Source organism: Chiloscyllium plagiosum, unplaced genomic scaffold, assembly GCF_037043375.1.
Source record: "Chiloscyllium plagiosum isolate Xiang-an unplaced genomic scaffold, Cpla_swu_hap1 HiC_scaffold_19, whole genome shotgun sequence".
NCBI classification, from domain to species: Eukaryota; Metazoa; Chordata; class Chondrichthyes; order Orectolobiformes; family Hemiscylliidae; genus Chiloscyllium; species Chiloscyllium plagiosum.
The window spans coordinates 53,337,862-53,358,639 of record NW_028270157.1 but is presented as its reverse complement, the minus strand read 5'-3'; the positions used below and the strand labels follow the sequence as shown (position 1 = coordinate 53,358,639).

At 42.4% G+C, this 20,778-nt stretch overlaps 1 protein-coding gene across 1 annotated transcript in view; it reads left to right on the top strand.

Moving 5' to 3' along the window:
* Positions 1-457: 457 nt before the first annotated feature.
* The window catches only part of prr5b (proline rich 5b (renal)), a 127,502-nt gene continuing 107,181 nt past the window's right edge, over positions 458-20,778 (top strand). Inside the window, exon 1 of the mRNA XM_043709219.2 lies at positions 458-772. The gene's annotated coding sequence lies outside the window, so the exon portion shown is untranslated. The remainder of the gene's footprint in view (positions 773-20,778) is intronic.

The window sequence follows — 20,778 nt, the reverse complement described above, 5'->3', positions numbered from 1 at the left end:
TTTGACAAAGATGTGTTGGTTACTCAGCCCCTTCGTTGACTGGCTTTGTGCTGGTGTCGGTGTCAATCCTGGGGAGCTTGAGGGCATTAAAGTGTAGCAGAAAGACAAGTTGCTAAAGTGACAAAATGACAGTGTTAAACTCCATTTACAAACACAATGAGATTCTGCTAAATAAAAGCTGCACCCTAGGGTAGATGGCAAATTCACAAACCCCCACCCCCCCCTTTGTGAACACCCCTGCCGTCACGAATACAATAATAAGAGCTAGATGAGCAGAGCCTTTATGGCATTAAAAGACAAGAGAAAACGAAGCTGTAGAAAGCTAATCACATTCATATCTTGGCCTTTCGTTCTGACGTACCAGTTGTGTTGTATGCCGCTGTGGTTTGGGGCGGATGTTGCCTTGAAATCTCCTCTCCTGGCCACACTTCAGTGCAGTTTGCAGTTAGCACTGAAAACCCCTACCGCTCTCCCCTCCCGCTTTCAAAACATCTTCACACTAGCCGGACGGCTGCAAAACCAGCCAGAAGGAGGGAGGAATGGAGAGTCATTCAAATGCAGGGACAAGACAGAACTGTTCTCGTATAAGCGGACGTTGAGGGAAACCCCTCTCTCCCGGATGGATTTGCTTCCTTGATGGTGGTGAAACTGACGGAGTTGGTGAATTAACACTCGCTGGATGAATCCCATCTTTGTAGTGGGCTGCAGGAGCCGCTGATGACTGTTGCTGTTGGTAACTCGCTGCTGCTGTCTGCAGCGGCTGGAAGTTACGGTAGGTGAAACATTGGATCATGTTGTCGGCGGACACGCTGTATTTTATCCCCCCGCCCGCCCCGCCACTAACAAATCGCTGCTTTGCTGAAAACGAGTGCTCGGGAATCTCACAGTGGACGCTCGGGGAGGTGTCAAGGATAAAAGGCTGGGATGATTAGGTTCTGTTGGAGGGCTTTCATCTCCCCTCCCCAGCACCCAGGACCCATGTCCTGGATGAATTTAAAGCTGGAATATTTGGGATTAGATTTTTTTTGGGGACAATCTCAGCTCTTGCCCTGGCACCGCAGTATTGTGTCAAATGCATCGGAATGCAGTTTTCCATTTGCATAAGTGCTGGATAATGAACCTGTTTTACTGTCCACCCCTTTTGGTTGGGGTGGGGTGAAGTTTATTTGAAAGATCGGTCCCCATGGTCGGAGCTGAATGTTTAAAAAAGTCCGTATGCGTTTGTTTCTGTTTTGACCTTGTTTCATTCCCCGTGTTTCCCACAGCACTTACTTTCATCGCACTGAAGGGTCTGTGAATCCAGGGGGACTGGGTGGTACAGCAGATTAACCTTTCTCATGAGTTCACATCCGAGCCAACCTCGAGTAAGGTCTCGTTTCTGGGCAGCAGGCTAGGAGAGGGAAGCTGGAGGAGAATAGGGGAGATCTGGTTAATATGGAGCCAGCTCTGGGTGAGTGCAGGGCTCTTTTAAGTAAACGCGACACTGAGAGTCGGTCGGAGAGCACAAGGATGGGCTGCTCTGTGACCATTAATACAGCAGGGGGCAGTGTTCCGAGGTGGTGGCTTAAAATGACAGAGGTATTACTGAAGGAGGCAATTCGGCCCATCGTCTCCACACCGCCTCTTCCAAGGAGCATCATTACCCAGCGCCTCCCTTGCACCTCACCTTGCACACCATTTCTATTGCAATAACCATCCAATGCTGTCTAGAATGTCTCACTGAATCTGTCTGTGTTTCCAGTGCATTGAAAAAGGTTCAGTTTTGTTTTGTTTCTCACATCACCCTTCCTTCTTTTGCACATCTCTTAAATTATTGAGAGTAAAGATTTTTGTTCTGCATCATACTGTTTATTATCTGGGAGCACTGGACCACTGACTCATTACAATTGTTCGTTTTTTTTATTGGCACTGATAATCTGCTTTCATAAGCACAAATATCGTTCCAATTGATAATAATGAAGGCAGAGTAAATTTATAGGTTAGATTATACTTTGCCCATTAGGGAACAATGGCCTCAATAACTTTATGAGCTTCATAACAACTAGTGTTGCTAGTTGGCAACACTAAGTTGAAGCTAACAGTCTTGAGTAGCTGCACTTATGACAGCCTGGTCATTTGAATAGAGCCAAAAAAAAGCCGCAGGTGCTGGAATCCCAGGTAGACCAGTAGGAGGCTGGTAGAACACACCAAGCCAGGCAGGATCAGGAGGTGGAGAAGTCAACACCTCGGGTGTAACCCTTCAGGTTGTTTGAAAGACACATTAAACTAAATCCCAATCTGCTGTCCGCAGTGAACATAAAATATCCTTTGTACCATTTTGAGGAAGTTTATGGCTTTTTTCAATGCACTGGGTAATATTTAATCCTCCATTGACATTACTCAAACTCAATATACTGTCATTATCTCATTGCTAATTGTGGGGCTTGCAATCTGCAATTGGCAGGTGCATTTTCTACACTTCAGAAGTCCTTTGTGGGATATTAAAGCACTTTGGGTTGCCCTGATTTTATGAATGGGGTTACCTACATATTTGCTGAATGTAACGTGCAACAGAATATTAAAAGGAGGCATTTAGGAATGTTATGGACCAGGCCAGGCCCCCTCAAAATATTTCAAGAAAGTAGCCTGGACACTAACTTTGCTAGTTGTTTTAAGCAGGTGTAATTCAGATATTCCAGCGTAATGCAGTTGGCCCAACCACTTGGTTTTAACCAAAACAGAATTTATTTGCAAGATTACCAAATGAAACACAGACAAAAGAGAACAGAATATATAATAAATTAACCCTCTCCGAAAACCCAACAGACTATCCCAACTCAATGATGCTGTTCCAAACACTTGCGACAGTCCCCAAAAATATCCCTTGGCAAAGAAAAAGGAAAGATCCAACACAGGTTAGAGTCATAGAGATGTACAGCAAGGAAACAGAACCTTCGGTCCAACCCATCCACGCCAACCAAATATCCCAACCCAATCTAGTCCCACCTGGAAGCACCAGGTCCATATCCCTCCAAACCCTTCCTATTCATATACCCATCCAAATGTCTCTTAAATGTTGCAATTGTACCAGCCTCCACCACATCCTCTGACAGCTCATTCCATGCACGTACCACCCTCTGTGTGAAAAAGTTGCCCCTTAGGTCTCTTTTATATCTTTCCCCTCTCACCCTCAACCTATGCCCTCTAGTTCTGGACTCCCCCACCCCAGGTAAAATACTTTGTCTATTTATCCTATCCTTGCCCCTCATAATTTTGTAAACCTCTATAAGGTCACCCCTCAGCCTCCGACGCTCCAGGGAAAAAAGCCCCAGCCTGTACAGCCTCTCCCTGTCGGTCAGATCCTCCAACCCTGGAACATCCTTGTAAATCTTTTCTGAACCCTTTCAAGTTTCACAACGTCTTTTTGATAGGAAGGAGACCAGAATTGCTCGCAATATTCCAACAGTGGCCTAACCAATGTCCTGTACAGCCGCAACATGACCTCCCAACTCCTGTACTCAATACTCTGACCAATAAAGGAAAGCATACCAAACGCCTTCTTCACTATCCTATCTACCTGCGACTCCACTTTCAAGGAGCTATGAACCTACACTCCAAGGTCTCTTTATTCAGCAACACTCCCTCGGACCTTACCATTAAGTGTATAAGTCCTGCTAAGATTTGCTTTCCCGAAATGCAGCACCTCGCATTTATCTGAATTAAACTCCATCTGCCACTTCTCAGCCCATTGGCCCATCTGGTCCAGATCCTGTTGTAATCTGAGGTAACCCTCTTCGCTATCCACTACACCTCCAATTTTGGTGTCATCTGCAAACTTACTAGCTGTACCTCTTATGCTCGCATCCAAATCATTTATGTAAATGACAAAAAGTAGAGGGCCCAGCACCGATCCTTGTGGCACTCCACTGGTCACAGGCCTCCAGTCTGAAAAACAACCCTCCACCACCACCCTCTGTCTTCTACCTTTGAGCCAGTTCTGTATCCAAATGGCTAGTTCTCCCTGTATTCCATGAGATCTAACCTTGCTAATCAGTCTTCAGTGGGGAACCTTGTCGAATGCCTTACTGAAGTCCATATAGATCACATCTACTGCTCTGCCCTCATCAATCTTCTTTGTTACTTCTTCAAAAAACTCAATCAAGTTTGTGAGACATGATTTCCCACGCACAAAGCCATGTTGACTATCCCTAATCAGTCCTTGTCATTCCAAATACATGTACATCCTGTCCCACCACTGAGGTCAGGCTCACCAGTCTATGGTTCCCTGGCTTGTCTTTACCGCCCTTCTTATACAGTGGCACCACATTTTCCAACCTCCAGTCTTCCGGCACCTCACCTGTGACTATCGATGATACAAATATCTCAGCAAGAGGACCAGCAATCACTTCTCTAGCTTCCCACAGAGTTCTCCGGTACACCTGATCAGGTCCTGGTGATTTATCCACTTTTAACCTTTTCAAGACATCCAGCACTTCCTCTTCTGTAATCTGGACATTTTGCAAGATGTCACCATCTATTTCCCTGCAGTCTATATCTTCCATATTCTTTTCCACAGTAAATACTGATGCAAAATATTCATTTAGTATCTCCCCCCCTTTTCTGTGGCTCCACGCAAAGGCGGCATTGCTGATCTTTGAGGGGCCTTATTCTCTCCCTAGTTACCCTTTTGTCCTTAATATATTTGTGAAATCCCTTTGGATTCTCCTTAATTCTATTTGCGAAAGCTATCTCATGTCCCTTTTTGCCCTCCTATTTCCCTCTTAAGTATACTCCTACTTTCTTTGTACTCTTTTAAGGATTCACTCGATTTATCCTGTCTATACCTGAACCAAACCCTCAATTTCTTTAGTCATCCAGCATTCCCTATACCTACCAGCCTTCCCTTTCACCCTGACAGGAATATACTTTCTCTCGATTCTTGTTATCTCATTTCTGAAGGCTTCCCATTTTCCAGCCATCCCTTTCCCTGTGAACATCTGCCTCAAATCAGCTTCTGAAAGTTCTTGCCTAATACCGTCAAAATTGGCCTTTATCCAATTTAGAACTTCAACTTTTAGATCTGGTTTATCCTTTTCCATCACTATTTTAAAACAAATAGAATTATGGTCGCTGGCCCCAAAGTGCTCCCCACTGACACCTCAGTCACCTGCCCTGCCTTATTTCCCAAGAGTAGGTCAAGTTTTGCACCTTCTCTAGTAGGTACATACTGAATCAGAAAATTGTCTTGTACACACTTAAGAAATTCCTCTCCATCTAAACCTTTAACACTATGACAGTCCCAGTCGATGTTTGGAAAGTTAAAATCCCCTACCATAACTATCCTATTATTCTTACAGATAGCTGAGATCTCCTTACAAGTTTGTTTCTCAATTACCCTCTGATTATTAGGGGGTCTATAATACAATCCCAATAAGGTGTTCATCCCTTTCTTATTTCTCAGTTCCACCCAAATAACTTCCCTGGATGTATTCCTGGGAATATCCTCCCTCAGCACAGCTGTAATGCCATCCCTTATCAAAAATGCAGGAGAGATGTCAGACAGAGGAAGGATCAGCATAGACTTGCTTCTTTGGATCCAGCAGCTTCTCAATTGACTGACTGCTCCAACCAAACCAAACTAGAGAAAAGCTGAGCTGGGAGAACTGGCCATTCCCCTTTCATAGTACAAGTGATTTTTTTAAACTTGAAAGCTTTCTCAAGTAGTTATATTATTAATATCCAAAGATGGCTTCATTTTAAAACCCCTTAATCTTAACTTGTTAGTACATTACAGGACAGATAAACAATACATTGACTATAATCATGCAAACATGCACTACTACATTTTGTCCCAGACTGTTGTAATTCTGTCACTGAATGCCTACGTTTCTCATTCAAGTCTCAACAATGCAGCAGCAATCACATTTTCTCATCCTGCCACATGCGCAATTTTCAAATTGAATGGCTGTAACAACATGCTCCATCTAAACAGTCTGGCATTTTTGACCTTAAATTTCTCCACAAACTTCAATGGGTTATGACCAGTGTGTATGACTGTCTCAGATACATGACTGGTAACATAAGCATTGAAATGTTGCAATGCCAATGCCAAGCTCAAAGTCTCCTTCTCAACTGTTGAATATTTCTGCTGATGAGTGTTCAATTTCCTGGAGAAATACCCGATAGGTCTTTCTATCTTCTCATCGTCTTCTTGCAAGAGCACCACACTGGCACCTACATCACTTGCATCGACAGCCACCTTGAATGGCTTTGCATAATTAGGTGTGACTAATACCAGAGCAGTGGTTAACACAGCTTTCAGGCTGTCAAATGCTTTCTAACAATCCACTATCCACTGAAACAAGCAGACAAAACACATCCAGAAACATTAGCCACTCTCCTCTACATCAAAGACATCTCAGAAATGACTGCCAGACTACTCAGACCCCTTGGCATCATGGTAGCCTACAAACCCACCAACACACTAAAACAGCGATAATTAACCTGAAAGACCCTATACAGACAACAAGCAAAACTAATGTTATTTGCAAAATTCTGTGCAAGAACTGTAAGAAACACTACATTGGACAAACAGGCAGAAAACTAGCCACCAGGATACATGAACATCAACTAGTCACAAAAAGACATGACCCTCTCTCACTAGTATCCTGACAGACAGATAAGGAAGGACACCACTTTGACTGGGACAACACATCCATCTTAGGACAAGCCAAACAGAGACACGCACGAGGATTTCGATAAGCATGGCATTCCAACCGGAACTCTATCAACAAACACAACAAGTTAGACCCCATCTATCAGGAAATGACATCACCGCAAGAAATAACATTACCAACCCAAAGAAACCCAAACATATAAATAGAAAGCAGGAATCATGTACACTGCTTCACCTGAGGCCCACTGAAGATGTTACCTAGTAGGGTGATGAAATGTCTGGAAATGAACCTTCCAGCTCAGCAAGCAAACCTACATCCAGAACCTCAACCTGAGCTAAAAATCTTCTCAAAACTCACTAATATTGCCTTTCTTTAGCAATTCAGTGAGTTGAGCAGCCACACTGCTAAATTTTGGCACAAATTTTCAATAAATTCCATTCAATCCCAGGAATTGAAGTACTGCTCTTTTGTTGATGGTATGGGAAATTACCTTTTTTTGCATCCCTTGGGACCATTTGTCTATGTCCAATAATATGGCCCAGGAAGGTGACTTGGGCTTTGGCAAATTAACTTTTAGCCAGGTTTATCACCAAGCCTGCCTCCTGAAGTTGACTAAACAATTTGGATAAATGTTGCATATGTTCCCTCCATGTGTGACTAAAAATCACCAGGTCATCAATATAAACTACACAGTTGGGTAATCTGGAAATGACTTTATTGGTTAGTCTCTGAAATGTAGCTGGCACATTTTTTCGTACCGAACGGCATGACTTAAAACTGATACTGTCCATTCGCCAATATGAAAGCCAAAATTGTCTTTGCTCTTTCTGACAAAGGTACCTGCCAGTATCCTCTGAGCAAGTCCAACTTAGAAATATAAGTTGCTTGTCCCACCTATTCAACACAGTCTTCCAAATGCAGAATCAGATATGCATCAGACTTTGTAACTGCAGTGACTTTGCAGTAGTCCACACATAACTGTTGGGTATCATCTGGTTTTGGTACCATTATTATGGGTGAGCTCCAGTCATTGTAACTCACTTTGATTATGTCATCTTGGAACATTCGTTCCATCTCCTTTTGAACCTGTGCCAACTTTAGAGAGTTATGCCTAGAAGGATGTTGTTTAATTGGAACAGCATTTCCAACATCTACTTCATGCATAATTAGTTAGTACTTTCCAGTTTATTTCCACATATCTCTCCATGTGACAGTATTAACTCTTTCAGGTCATTTTGATTTTCCTCTGGAAGGTAACTCAATAATTTATCCCACATTATGACAACTTCCTCATTGAACAATGTAATTTGAGGAATGTCCAATTCAGAATCCTCGGAACTTGGTTCTTCACTCTGTGTTGTAACCAATAACACAGTTTCCTTTGGCTTTCCTTCCATGACAAAATACCCTTTGAGCGTATTCACATGACACACTCTGCGAGATTTCTTTCTGTCTGGAGTCCTTATCAAGTAGTTCACCTCACTCAATTTCCTTTCAATTTGATAAGGTCCACTAAGCTTTGCTTTCAATGGAAGTAACATTAACACCTCATCCCCAATACCAAAATTGTGAGTTTTTGATTTCTTGTCTGCTTCCTATTTCATTGTATGCTGTGATACTTTTAAATGCTGTCTAGACAACTTTCCCGTTCTTTTAATCGTTCTGTAAAATCTGATGCACAGTCCAAAAATGTAGTCTCCGAATTCTGACATACTAATTTCTCCTGAATAAATTTTCATGATCCTCTCTCTTCATGCCCAAAAACTAATTAAAATGGACTGAATTTGGTTGATTTGTTTGGTGCATCTCTGATCACAATAAGTACAAATGGAATTCCCTTATCCCAACATCTGGATAATCTTGACTATAAGCCCTCAACATCGTCTTTAATGTCTAGCGCTCCCTGCAATGCAGGATGGTACACTGTAGATTTGAATTGTTTTATTCCTAAGCTATCTATAACTTTGATGTGAAGTTTGACCCTTGTTCTGATTGTATTTCTGTGGATAATCCATATCTAGTGAAAAATTTGAGTAACTCCTGTACAATCGTTTTAGCTGTGATATTGCGTAATGGATGACCTTTGGAAATCTAGTGGGCACATCCATTATTGTTAACAAATACTGATTCCTACTTTTTGTTTAAGTTAGGGGTCATACACAATTAATTAAGACTCTTGTGAAAGATTCCTCAAGTGTAGGAATAGGTATTAAAGGCACGGGTTTTATTGCTGCTTGTGGTTTTCCAATTACCTGACATGTATGAGATATCTGGCAAAATTCAGCTATATCCTTGTGCAGTCCAGGCCAGTAAAAATGTTTTTGTATTTTAGCTTGAGCTTTTCTCATTCCTAGATAACGCCCTAGAAGTAGCTCGTGCACCACTCGCAACATCTCCATTCTATAATCCACGGGCAGTATGACTTGATGAACTTCTGACCATTTCTCATCTGCCTGAATATGTGATGGTCTCTATATCCTCATTAAGACATCATTTTTAAGATAGTAGCATTCAAGGATACATTGGGATTCTTTCTCCATGTAAGCCATTTGATACAATTGCTTATATTTTTCATGTTTCTTCTGTAACTCAGTTAATTTATCTGAGCTGAAGATGTCTGCTTTGTCATCTATCTGCTCCTAGCTTGTCCCAACCATTTAATCCAACAGGGTCTCTGCTAATTCCACTTTCTTATCTGTTCTCTTTGATCTCTCCTATTTCAACTGGTGACTTTGTGACCTTGTTACCACACAGTCTGTAAAAATCCCAGGATATGTGTCCTGCAATAATTCAGTTGCCTGAGTTTCCACTGGCTTTTCAACCACAGTGAGCAGCACTCCTACCTGTGAACCAGCTATGTCGTTAGCAGGGACAAATTGTATTCCTGGAGCTGAGAGTCTGTCCAGTACTCGTACCACAACGTCTCCACTCTTCACTGAACACTCTAACCTCACTTTACATAATTGAGCACTACTTGCCTCACCATGAATTCCCATTACTAGTCCCTTTGCTGGCAGTGGTCTTTCAGACATACGTATCTCCTCATCTTTCAACATCAAAGATTGAGAGGATCCTGTATCTCTTAATATTGTAACTTCTTTACCTGCAGCTCTTGGCCTGTGCAAATAAACTTTACCTTCACAGATTGTATGGTTTAAGAAGATCTGGCACTTTCTTCTTAAACAACCTCCAACCAGCCTGTACATTCTGATGCAACTTTCTAGCCTCCACTGTGCTTTCCATTACTACTCCAACAGAATTCACTGGCTTATCCTGTTTTTCTACAGCTGGCTTCCCAGTGTTCTTTCTAACCCACCAATACTGTGATTTCAAGTGGCCTGCTTTATTGTAGTGAAAACACCGAAACTTTTTAACTTCTCTTTCCGCTTCATAGGTTTCCTTTTTACCAAGTCCTAAGTCATCCTTATGATCTTCACCGAGATCTATCTTTCTTTTTCCACGCGAGAATTTCTCTTTTCCCCAATTTCTATCCCTCACGGATTGAAATTGATTCTGGAAGCCAAACTTTGATTTATGGACCAGCTCATAATCATCAGCCATTTCAGCTGCTAATCTTGCCATTTTAACTCTCTGCTCTTCCACATGAGTTCTCACTATTTTGGGAGGTGAATTTTTTAACTCCTCCATAATAATTGTCTCTCTAAGAGTGTAATAGGTTTGCTCTATTTTTAATGCCATTATACACCTGTCAAAATTACTGTGTTTGATCCTTTTAAACTCAGTTTAGGTTTGCCCAGGTCCATCCATAGATTCCTGAAATGTTGTCAGTTGGCCTCTGGCACAAGCTCAAATGCACTTAAGTTGGCTTTTTTCACCTCCTCATATACCCAACATTCCTCCTGTGATAGTGAAGCAAATACGTCACTAGCTCTACCTAGATGTTTCGGTTGGATCAACAAAACCCACATGGTCACCAGCCACCGCATTTGTTTAGCCACTATTTCAAATGAGATGAAAAAGGCTTCCAAATCTTATTCATCAAATTTAGGCAATGCATGAATATATTTAAACAGATCCTCACCAGGCTTTGAGCGGCCATGGGTTTGCTCATCCTCACTAAGCTTACCTTCAGCCTTCATCTCCATCCTTTGAAGCTGACTTTTCTGTCCAGCTGCCAATTTCTGAAGTTCAAACTCCCTTTCTTTCTTCCTTTCCTTTCTCTCCTTTTCTCGCTCTCCTCTCTCTCTATCTCTCTCTTTTCCTTTTTGTTCTGCTCGGGCCTTTCGTTCTTTTCTCCTTCCTCTGCTTTTAATGATAATTCAAACTGTTTCATTTCTGTTGCCATTTCCTTGTCTTTTGCCTCTAACTCAAACTGCTTTATTTTCAATTAAACTTTACCCATCTCTAAAGGTTCTGATGGTGTTTCCAGAAAATTGAAATGCTGAGCTATTGCTGTAATTATCTCTCCTTTCCTTATGGAGGTAGCTCCAACTCCAGCTTGCCTGCTATTTCCAGCAGCCTGGCCTTAACCACCTTTTGTAAAACCCCCAAGGTCACTTCTTCCACCCCCAGAAAACTCTTGGTGACTGAAAGATCCATTGCCTTCCCAAACATTGTTTAAACCAACCAAAATCAACACCCGGAACAAAAAATGCTAACACCTGCCACTCGCTGCCTTTGAGTCCAGCAACCCTAATCCCAATTTGGAACTGTAGAACTAATCCCGCAAAGAGCCCCCAGTCTGTTTTGGTCCGGACCAGACCCCTCAAAAAATTTCAAGAAGATAGCCCAGACCTAACTTTGCTAGTTGTTTTAAGCAGGTGTAACGTGGATATTCCAGGAGGGATGCAGCTGGTCATACCACTTAGTTTTAAACAAAGCAGAATTTATTTGTAAGATTACCGAATGAAACACTAACAAGAGAGAACAGAATATATAATAACTTAACCTCTCCAAAAACCCAACAGACTATCCCAATTTAATGATGCTGTTCCAAACACTTGCAACAATCCCCATAAACACTCCTTTGCAAAAATAAGGAAACATCCAATGCAGGTTCTTGCAGGAGAGATGTCAGAGAGAGGGAGGATCAGCATGGACCTGCTTCTTTGGGTCCAGTAGCTTCACAACTGACTGCATGCTAAACCCATACCAAACCAGAGAAAAGCTGAGCTGAGAGAACTGGCCACTGCCCTTTCATTGTACAAGTGTTTTTTTTTTAACTTGAAAGCATTCCCAAGTAGTTAAACCCAGACTTTTCAGAATTGCTGATTTTACGACCTCTCTGCAAAAAAAGGTAAAGGATGGGAGAGGCTGAAGTGGCTGGGGCTGTTTTCCCTGGAGCGTCGGAGGCTGAGGGGTGACCTCATAGAAGTTTATAAAATTATGAGGCGTATGGATAGGATAAATAGACAAAGTCTTTTCCCTGGGGTGGGGGAGTCCAGAACTAGAGGGCATAGGTTGAGGGTGAGAGGGGAAAGATCTTCAAGAGACCTAAGGGGCAACTTTTTCATGCAGAGGGTGGTACGTGTATGGAATGAGCTATGAGAGGAAGTGGTGGGGGCTGGTACAATTGCAACATTTAAGAGGCGTTTGGATGGGTATATGAATAGGAAGGGTTTGGAGGGATATGGGCCGGGTGCTGGCAGGTGGGACTAGATTGGGTTGGGATATCTGGTTGGCATGGACAGGTTGGACCGAAGGGTCTGTTTCCATGCTGTACATCTCTATGACTCTATGACATAACCTTATTAAAGGAGCAGCATTGTCACATGAAACATTTTGAACATAATCTTCAGTTCATAAATTACATGACAACCCTCATGTGTTTTTTTCTCCGACAAAAATAGTGTAGTAAGTCCAGAAAGTACAGTTAAGTACAAATTTGTTATGTTTGGTACGACATTATGAATGTGATAAAGCTAAAACTAATATGCTGGCACAATTATACAGCCTGCTTTTAAAAATTACATTTTATCATCACCACAATATCCAAGAAAGTTATTCACTGAGTCTGGAACGGGGCACAGAGGACAGCTTTCCGCATCATGGAGCTCCAGTATTCTGAATTGTACATTGGACTTTTGAACAGCACTAAATTTTCCTGGGCCAAATATTTCCTTCTCAATGAATAACATCAACAACAGACTAGCTATCCATTTATTTCTTGCTGTTTGTGAAATCTTGCTTTGTCATTCTCTGTAATAATATCAGTTGCATTCTTGATACATTTCAGAGATGCAAGTTTTTATTTCCTTAGAAACATGATCAAGACAATACTTAAATCCTCTTAAATTTACATTCCAATGAAAGCTTCTATTTGAAACACCCATAACCCCCCCATTATATTGACACTAAACAAGTTGTACATGTTTACAAATTTGTCCAGAGTTATAGAGTCACAGAGATGGAAAAGCAGAATTTTGACAATAAAGCAAATTCTTTAAAGCAATTACCCCGCTGTAAAGTGAGCAAATTAATGAAATACCATAAACGCAAGAACAGCAACATACATATGTGTTTGGAATATGAAAATTCATGTCTTTAACTACAGCACTATAGCTACACATGACCAGTGTCTCAAAATGTAAAAAATGTGTTATGCATGGCATGTTATTATAATCTGGGTGTTAGAAGCCCCAAATTTAAAATCCAGTTACATTTATGCTCCATTATGTTTCCATTTATGACAATGTGTATTTGTTATGTGAACCTCCTAACACGGTATTGTCTTTGGAAGAGACAAGTATAAGGATATATTTCAAGAGTGCCCTGGCACAAAGTGAAGTGCTCATTAGGAGAGCTGGTGCAGACCCAATGTGCAAAATGGCCTCCTCGTGCACTGTAATGTCTCAGTGATTCTTTAATAGTCTGAATTACTGCACAACAAAATACTTGTAGCCTAGACCTAAGTATGTCACTGCCATTCTATTGCCTGCCTACACTGAGGCTTTGTCTTGATCAAACTGTTTTGCAGAGGTGCAGATATTTCACTTTTAATGTCTGCTTATAGAAGCGGACTGGAAATGAAAGAAAAAAATGCACTAAAATAACTGAAGCACAAACAATTAAGTACTCAACTTTTTTTTAACCAGTATACGAAAACGAGTACTTACAAATCTGTGGTTGGGGTGATGGTGGATTCAGTGAACTAGACGTTCACTCATCTCTATCAGGATGTGCTGACAATCCTATTCTTCATAAGTGAAGTAGGTGATCCAAAATGCAAAGACATGGTGCTTGGACGGCACAACATGGATGAGTTTATGCAATGTGGCTGCTGGCAGGTCATTTGTATGTATGTAGAACCGGCTTGAGGTCAGCACTGAGCAGACTCAAACAAAGGCATTACAAAGTTGGCAGACTGTCAAGGCTTATTACACCAAATCTCTCCAAAACCATATCCAGTACACCATATCCTACACTTGGACCATGTAGGTGGCAAAAATGAATCACATATCTGTACAGATGACCCAAGGTGAAAGCATAATCCCAACCCAGTATACTTCAGTCTAAACATCTGATCAAAACATCAAAATCAGAAACAACCTCATTAACCAAACTTATGTGATCTACTTGGGGTACTGTTGCCACAACATTCTGGACCTTAGCACTTGCCCTATCCTCCTTTGCAACAGGGTGCTGCATACCTGTCTAGTAAAGGTTATCTCTCACACACATATCTTGTGGATTCTCAGCTAAAGACAACAATGCGTATTGTAACTCAATACCTCTGCTAAACACCTCTCCCCTGGCTCCCTGTCCTCAAAAAGATCCCTTTCCCACACAGCCACTGACTGATGAAAACCCACAAGTTGGTTAAATTCATACATGCTGCATCTCACACAACTCTGTGATAACCTTGTCAATCCATCTACTGCCTGCTTTCCATCCCAAATCCCCATCCGAAGCAACCCTCCTGAGCAAGATTCCACCAACCGACATCCCTTGGATCAAGGAATGGAAAACATGGGAAGTCACTAACAAGTTCTTAATGACAAACTTCATCTGTCAAATAGCAAACTTTGAACTACCTTGGTGAGATTTATCCTTACTGAACAGATTCAGAACAATACAACCACTGGGGCCTTGGTACAAATCCTTTTTAGGCTTGTGGAGAGACACAGACAATTCTACAAATTACTGAGGAGTAGCCCCTCTACAGACTGAGGGGCAGATTAATCACTTTAATCTCAACAAATCAGGAGGCTATCACTTGGTTTCAGCGATTTGCTTTTGCTGAATAAATAAAGTAAACAGAACGGCTTGTTGTAAGAGCATTATCAAAGTATAGATGAGTCACCCTTATATCAGCATTGTACAGTAATAAAGTTCACCAAAACCAATGTTCAACACCTCATAAAAATACAGCTGAAAATGCTGTTTCGATTTGATTTCCCTGTATAGTGTAATCAATCTCCTGTCTTTACCCTTTCTTTCTCTGGCTCTGTTTTTCGATCTGTGTCATCATCCAGCTCCCATTCTCCGTCTCTGCCACTCAATGTGTCTGTCACTTTTTCTTTCTCTTCTCCCATCTGTCGTAGATGTTTTCCTCAAAACTGTTTCATTTCGCAATTCCATTCCCTAAAGTGCAAAATCTTGAAGATAGGAACAGCTTGCAAACTTTATTCACAACAGTCATGTGTAAGAACAATACTTTGAAGTGTGTCAGAGAAAGCGGTTTTAAATGAGAGTTTGTATACAAGGTCAAGGTTTATACAATTGTTATAGCATTATAGCAATGATCGTTTGGTATGGTTTGTCAGGGAATGAAAGATCTATAAATTATATTGGATCAGAAAAAGGTAGTATGATATAACTTGTCATAGCAAGACAGCTCTTTAATCATTGCTCCATTCTGCATCAGTGATGTCAGGGTAGAGTTTGACTGCAATGTATTTGCTTTGTTCCTGAGGAACACACTGGGATAATTGAGAACCCCTTTCAGAGCTCAACTTGCAGTGATCTGTAAATTTAGTAAGAATGCTTCAGACAATTTGGTGTTATTAACCTTCAGGTTCAGAGGGAAATGAATGGTTTACACCTTAAGATGAAGTCACCCATTCATAGATTTTGAAGAGGTGATTTATATCAGAGTACTTTAGCCCCTTGAAGAAAGTTACTCCAGACAAGATGGATTGTTTTTCTGTTTTGTTTGGTTGGCAACTAACTGTTAACAGGCAGCAGCTCACATTAATTTCTAGGTTTCTGAGCTGACCAAGTTTTAAAGATTTCAGTACATGTGCTGTAACTTAGTGATGAACCACTACCACATCAGGGGTCCATTCTGAGTATGCTAGAGGGGTGGATACTAGTTTAGTTGGTAAGCTGCTGAACAGTCAGACTACTCCCATCCTGGACACTATTCAGCTTCTTCAAAATTGATGCCCTGCACCCAGCCAGAAAATTGATAACAAACCCATTCTAATTTGAGCCTCATATATGAAGATCCTTTAGAAAATCTGGATGTAAACCACTTATTACCCGAATACCCTGCCCGATCTAATAGCATTGGTGTTAACGTGGCTGGTACAAATCAGCATCTCTCCAATGGTAAGGTAAAGGCTGCTTATGATTAGGCTATTGGCAGTTATGAGGAGGGGTCTCGCCTTTGTCTTGTTTATGACGGCCATCACTTGTTAGGCATTGGCACGACTGTTCCCAATTATTTGTTAGTCCAAACTGGGATTTTATTCCTGCTCCTGTTATGGGTTACTTTCATTATTGGAGGAGTGGGGAATGGTGCTGAAGATGATTGAATATTGGCCTGATAAAAACAGCACACCGTCTCTGCGAGCAAGCCAGACAGCAACAGATCTGCTATCGTGTACAGAATGTCTTCTTGTTGCAGATGCAGAAAATATTTTTGGAAAACCTGTTACATATAAATGCAACTGCTCTATAGAAGAATAATCTCCCTTTACATTGCATCGGGAGGATCCCAAGAGGAATAGGTTCTATAATTGACCTGAAAGTGCACCTATTTTCAGAAGTTAAATCTTGTGACCTTAAACGCCAACTCACATCCAACTGTAAATAAACACATTTTATATAACAGGCGACCTGGACTTGAAAATATGTGTGTTCTGTAAACACATTTACCATATCTCAATAACAGTTTAGATTGTTGCCTTTTTAAACAGGATTTACTTGCAGAAAAGAAAGCTAAGTGATAATATTATGGTCTCCTAGTGCCTCTAAGGTCCAATAATGTGTTCTGAAATCAAGACTCAAGCCTGAACTTTTATGGGGACCAAACAGTCTTTTGCCTTAGCCAAAATGGCTTCTGAGCCCCAATTCAGAAAGACCCTTTCCCAAGCTTGGCATTCACCTTTTTTTGCCAGCGACTGGTCACGTCTCGCTCTTGCATGGTTCATGGGAGTAGCTGCTGTCAGTGAAATCTATCACTTGGCGGTGTGGGGAGCAGCCCTGCTGGTGTACAGGGATCTGCTGGGAACGGACTTCAGATGCAACCTCTGCATTTCTGCAGGGAGAAACCATTATCACTTGGACAAGTGCTACAGACGAGGACTCCCACCGAGGGGCTTGGAAGTGAGTTGCCTCCAACTGCTGACTGAGGGGTGAGATGCCCCGGCTGGCAAGGGAAAGAAGTTAGTGAGACGTAGCCCTTCACATAATGAGAGAATGGTGTAATGCAGGCCATTCCTTTCGACAATGGCCAAACTGGCTTTACCATACAACCCAACCATTATACTCCCTCTTGTATCCTTGTCCCCTTCTACTCACTGAATTAACAGTGTTAATTCCACCAGTTGCTGGGAGACATTTCTCAATTTGTGACCATTTTGGAGTAGACACCCCAAATCCATTACGTTTCTGGGTGAGGATGGATAAACTGGCTTCTCTTCTTATTCACCCACCCCTTGGGTTGGTTGCAACAAGGTTAATTATAAAATGGTTCATTTCCCTTGTGGATGCCTTTCTCCATACCAAACAATCTTATGTTTTAAAAAGAGCTGATAAAGTGTGGTGCTGGAAAAGGCACAGCAGGTCAGGTAGCAGCTGTGGAGCAGGAGAGTCAATGTTTCGGGGAAAACCCTTCTTCACGACTGGGGAGAGGGAAGGGGGCTGAGAGATAAATGGGGGGAGTGGGGCTAAGGGAAAGATAGATGGGATGGCAATAGGTGGACAGAGGTAAGAGGTGATGGTGATCGGTTGGTGGAATGTGTGGAGTAGGTAGGTTGGAGGGAAGATGGAGAGGCAGGTCAGGTCAAGAGGACGCATCTGAGTCAGAAAGTCGGGTCTGGGATGGGGTGGGGGGAAGGGGAGATTTGGAAACTGGAGAAGTTGATGTTGAGGCTATGTAGTTTTAGGCTCCCGAGGCAGAAGATAAGGTGTTCCTCCTTTGGTTTGCAGGTGGCCTTGAGCAGGAGGAGGCCCAGAATGATCATGTCCTCAGGGGAGTGGGAGGGGAAGTTGAAGTGAATGGCCACAGGAAGGTGGGGCTGGTTGGTGCATAGACACAAGAGATGTTCCCTGAATCATTCCATGTGTTTCTGCTCGGTCTCGCCAATGGGGAGGAGATGAATCAAGAGCAATAAATGAGATTGGAGGATATACAAATAAATCCCTATCAGATTCCTTGGGGCCTTGGATGGAGGTGAGGGGGCAGGTGTGGGTGCAGGTTTTCCACCTGTTAAGGTGGCAAGAGAAGGTGCCAGGAATGGAGGGGTTTGGTGGGGAGCGTGGACCTGACGAGGGAGTCACAGAGGGAATAGTTCCTATGGAATGCAAATAGGGGTGGCGAGGAAAATATATTTTTGGTGGTGAGGTCTGAATGTAGGAGGATGATTTGGAGATTGGTTGGGTGAAATGTAAGGCCTGTGGGGTTCTATCCTTGTTGGGGTTGGGGGAGGTGGGGTTTGTGAGTGGAGGTGCAGGAAGTGGAGGAGACGCAATTGAGGGCATTGTTGATCACAGCAGAGGGGAAATTGTGATCCTTGAAGTAGGAGGACATCTGGGCTGTCCTGGAATGGAATCACTCCTCCTCAGAGCAGATCTGGCAGAGGAATAGGGAGTAGGGGATCACATTTTTATACATTTTGAAAAGAGGTGTAGTCCATGTAGCTGTGGGAGTCAGTGAGTTTGAAGTAGATGTTGGTGTTGAGTCGGCCACTGGAGAGGTCCAGGAAGGGAAGGGAGGTGTTGGAGATGGTCCAGGTGAACTTGAGATCAGGGTGGAAGGAGTTGGTGTGGTGGATGAACTGTTTGAACTCCTCACGGGAGCATGAGGCAGTGCTGATACAGTCATCGATGTAGCGGAGGAAAAGGTGGAGGATGATGCCAGTGTAGCTGTGGAAGAGGGACTGTTCCATATATCCTACAAAGAGGCAGGCATAGCTGGGACCCATACAGGTGACCATAGCCACCCCTCTGGCTTGTCAGAAATGGGAGGATTGAAAGGAGAGGTTGTTAATGGTAAGGACCAGATCTGTTGGAGGAGAACTTCTTCAAGGTAGGTATCCTTGGAAGAGGCTTCGCAGTAAGGTTATAATCAACTGGGAGAAAGTGAGGACTGCAGATGCTGGAGATCAGAGTCGAAGAGCGTGGTGTTGGAAAAGTGCAGGCAGGGCAGGCAGCATCAGAGCAGCAGGAGAATTGATGTTTCGAGCATAAGCTCTTCATCAGAATTCCTGCTCCTGATCGATTCTCCTGCTCCTGGGATGCTGCCTGGTTGGTTGTGCTTTTCCAGCACAACACTCTTCGACTCTGACTGCAGCATTTGCAGTTCTCACTTTCCCTCCTAAGGACCAGCTGTGCCAATCAAATGAGAGTGTCGGGTGGAGGAGGACTGGGTGGGTCAGGTGGAGAGGAAGAAGCGGAGGGCCTTTTAAAGAGCTTTTGTGGGTAGACAAAGGAGTGAGTTTGCTACTTATTAAAATACAAGAAGCAAACAATAGCAGATGAAAGAACACAGATTAAGTCCTTTCTCATTCACTGTGTGCAAGTTATTCTGAAGTGATTATTGTCAATAATAGCACTGAGTCCTTTTTCATAACTTCTTTCAATATTTTCATGAAGAAAAACATCACATTACTGTCTCATCAACAACGAGCGTTTCCACCACTGAGATAATTTTGCTACTCTTCTGATCATTTTAGCTTCCTTAGCTAAAGGTCAACATTTACTACTCTTTCCCACAAGATGAGTTATATTCCTCCCAGAAATGGAGAGCCCATCACAGACATTTATATAAGAAGCATCGCTAAAAATCAATAAGTTACATGGGAATCTCTCAATAATTAAAATTTCAAAACACAATGCTCCATTTTTAATATTTTCAATGTTTTTTTGTTTGCTCAAATAATATCCACCTTGGGATCTTTCATAAATGTACTCAACTCTCAGATTTCAAAACTGGCATCCAGCCACATTTGCGTACGCAACCAATTCAGCTGTCCAATTAGACTTTGCAAACCCTCCATTTCGGTTTTGGAAGCTGCTGCGTCTTTTCCCTGAATAGCAAAGGGGCTAATAGTTTCCAACTAAGATTGTGGTTGCAAAATGACATTTGATCCATTCTCCCTGATTTCCAAGTCGAAAGTGTGGTGCTGGAAAAGCACAGCAGATCAGGCAGCATCCGAGGAGCAGGAGAATCAATGTTTCAGGCATAAGCCCTTCATCAGGAAAGGGCTTATGAAGCCCTGATTAAGGGCTTCTGTCCGAAACGTTGACTTTCCCGCTCCTCAGATGCTGCCTGACCTGCTGTGCTTTTCCAGCACCACACACTTGACTGTGACCTCCAGCATCCGCAGTCCTCACTTTCTCCTGCCTGATTTCCAATCCAACACACCTAAATACCCCATAAGTTTAATGACCAATTTTGAATTTTGCTTTAAACCGATTTATAGCCAGGTTTTCAAATTCACTGCTCCCACTCCACACTTCACAAAGGTGCCTGAAAGCTGCTTATCATGTTGCCAGTAAAATATGGTAAGGTCTGCCTTTAGCTGAAGACAATCCAATTTTAATAAGACATTCCTGATTGTGAAAGACCAAACCCCAGAGACATCCTTTAAGTTACATGCACATGTATTAAACTGACACAGTGTCCCCACTGTGTCTGCTGGCTGTTATGGAGAATGACAAAAACACCTCTTACTACACCGGATCCAAGTTCCTCAATGGTCACCTTCCCTGC